Genomic DNA, 3,399 nt, shown 5'->3' with positions numbered 1-3,399 from the left:
AAGATTGCAAGGAATGCTTGCCATTATTGACCTGGGAAAAGCTCACATCAAAGTTGAAAAGAAACATATTTTGCAGTTGTGAGCATGTATGAGTTGGTTGAGTGCGTTGATAACCGTGCAGTTGTAAGGGTTTAAAGTAATATGAATCACTGTGTTTATAGTAATATAGAGGAACGTTAGGGCTGTCTGATGTTACATTTGTTATATATAATGTATATAATCCTTGATATACCTTGACATGGATTGTGTCAAGGTAATTACATTAGAGACACGATGAAAACCTTGTAAATGAAGTACGGAAAATATAATGTATGTAGACGATACATTTTGGTTTATTTTTTGCAGCAAGGGATGGAGAGCTGCGTGGAATTGGTAACAATGTTAGTAAGGTGTGTGAGAGTAAACTATTAACAGTGAATGTGAATACAAGTCAAGTTATGAAGGCTGAGAGAGACAAGGAAGTTTGGTGCGAGGAAATGTGAATGGTGAAGTGCTGCAGATGGTCGTTTAGTGCAGTAGCACCAGATGGTCGTTTAGTGCAGTAGCACCAGATGGTCGTTTAGTGCAGTAGCACCAGATGGTCGTTCAGTGTCACAGCTGCAGGTGGTCGTTCAGTGTAATGGCTGCAGGTGGTCGCTCACTGTAATGATGCAGGTGGTCGTTCAGTGCAATAGCTGCCGGTTAGTCGTTCAGTGTCACAGCTGCAGGTGGTCGTTCAGTGACATAGCTTCAGGTGGTCGTTCAGTGTCACAGCTTCAGGTGGTCGTTTAGTGTCATAGGTGCAGGTGGTCGTTCAGTGTAATGTTGCAGGTGGTTGTTCAGTGTAATATTGCAGGTGGTCGTTCAGTGCAATAGCTGCCGGTTAGTCGTTCAGTGTCACAGCTGCAGGTGGTCGTTCAGTGACATAGGTGCAGGTGGTCGTTCAGTGTAATGGGGCAGGTGGTCGTTCAGTGTCACAGCTGCAGGTGGTCGTTCAGTGTCACAGCTGCAGGTGGTCGTTCAGTGTCACAGCTGCAGGTGGTCGTTCAGTGTCACAGCCGTAGGTGGTCATTCAGTGTAATAGCTGCCGGTGGTCGTTCAGTATAATATCTAGTGTGAGTAATTTCCAAAAGTAGTATTTTTGAAGTCTAACCCAAGACTAGTGAGAGTCACGTCACGTAAGTCGCGCCGACTGAGACATCGTTAGAAAATTGACTGAAGTGACCTTCTGTCTAAGTATAATACTCTACAAATCTTTTGACGCAAATGAAATCTGAAAGAAAAGTGTGGCAATAATTGTGATGGAGGACCTGAAAAGCTTCACTATGTAGGGAATAAAGTTCGAGGACCCCATGGAAGCTGTCTGGGTACATGTGGCTGAAAGCATCCTTCAGAAACAGTCTTGAGGGAATTGTTAGTGATTTTAACTATGTACAACGAAAAGTAACTAAAAACAGATACATTCCAGTAGCTGACGGGCTTCAATAGGTGGCGGGAGATTAACGTTTTTCTCTATTTCAAATAAACTCGACAAAGATAAAAATATTCTAGACCTGGTGTAGGTAAATAATGAAATATTGATCAATGATGTAGAACTAGGGAGCGAGACTGATCATACTGATCATAGGGAGAGCAGATAGGGAGGTTGTAACGAAAAGAGTTGCAAGACTCAATAACAATAACAGGGTCTCAGATTTGGCAAAATGAAAATTATTACTGAGATCAGATATATCTCGAGAAAGGCCGTCCTCCTATAGTGACAGTTCTAACAACAACCATTTGGTCACAAAGGCTGTTGGATTCGAAAAAATCAATTCGTGTATCACAGAATTAGCTCAAATGTCATTCTAAATGCTTGTAATGTAGCTAAAGAACCTAACCTGTCGACACAACCTTAGGCCTAATAGACATTGTCTTAGGCCTAATATACTACATCATTGTCATACTAGGCCTAAGAACGTTTAAGACTGAAACCTCGGGTAGACGGGGGAGCCTGGCCGGAGTGTAGACTACTCCATCGAGTAGTTTACAATATATATATATATATATATATATATATATATATATATATATATATATATATATATATATATATATATATATATATAAGAGATTAACGTCGTCTATGCCTTCAAATGCCCACTTGGGGACTGTAAACTCCAAAAAAACCAGTATATAGGCAAGACAACAACATCTCTTTCTAGGCGTTTAACGATGCATAAGCAACAGGGCTCCATTAAGGAACATATAATCTCTTCCCACAACCAAACCATCGCCAGAGAAATCCTAGTAAACAACACAGAAATCATCGATAGATACAGCGATAGCAGGCGGCTTGACGTTTGCGAGGCACTACACATCAAGAAGTCAACACTAGCAATCAACAGCCAATTATTGCACAACTATATTCTACCCACCTCAAGACTCCGCTCCAATATAGAAGCATCAAGAAATATGGACCAATAGGCTTTCTACAAACACTTCTATTCAATATCCATTGTTTCGTGTTCTGTCTTGTGTTGATGAAATTAATACCCTATTAATACCCTTGTTCTGTCTTGTGTTGATGAAATTAATACCCTATTAATACCACATTTTGTTCTGTCTTGTGTTAATGCCACATCACCCCTTCCACCTCACTCAAATGTAGATATAAAATCGGAGATACGTAAGTTCTATTCAGTTGTGTATTTGTGAACTAAAGTCTTTGAAAATGTAATAAGTTTTACGAAACGCGCCCGTGTCGCGTCAGACTAGAAATAAAAATGAATTTTGGAGAATTGATTTTTGATTTACCTCCAACAGTGAAGCGTAATGTACGAAAGATTGAGAAAATTCGTGTTAGAATTATTAATCTTACTTTTTCGGTCATATTTAATAATATATATATATATATATATATATATATATATATATATATATATATATATATATATATATATATATATATATACCAACTGAAAAACTCACCCACCAGAAGAGATTCAAACCCATACTGCCAGGAGCACTCTGCAACTAGTGTACAGGACACTTTAACCACTCGACCATCACGACCGGACAAAAGATGATGGTAGCCGAGGCTAATTTCCCATCATCCTGCCGGCACTCTGATTGTAAACTTGGGCATGGTAATTTATCAAATCAACTCATTCTTTGAGGCACACGTGAGGAACACGAATGCCAACAACCCTGAATGGTACCCAGGCATATATGCAACTGAAAACTCACACCCCAGAAGTGACTCAAACCCATACTGCCAGGAGCACTCTGCAACTGGTGTACAGGACACCTTAGGACACCTTAACCTCTAGACCATCACGACCAGACAAAATATGATGGTAGCAGAGGCTTATTCCCCAACAAAAGACAAATAATTAAAGTCCCACCGTAACAAGGAATTGGGGTAAGGTCCTATGAACA

This window comes from Procambarus clarkii, chromosome 34 (assembly GCF_040958095.1).
Source record: "Procambarus clarkii isolate CNS0578487 chromosome 34, FALCON_Pclarkii_2.0, whole genome shotgun sequence".
Lineage (NCBI taxonomy): Eukaryota > Metazoa > Arthropoda > Malacostraca > Decapoda > Cambaridae > Procambarus > Procambarus clarkii.
The sequence above is the reverse complement of the archived record's forward strand: the minus strand, read 5'-3'. Positions refer to the sequence as shown.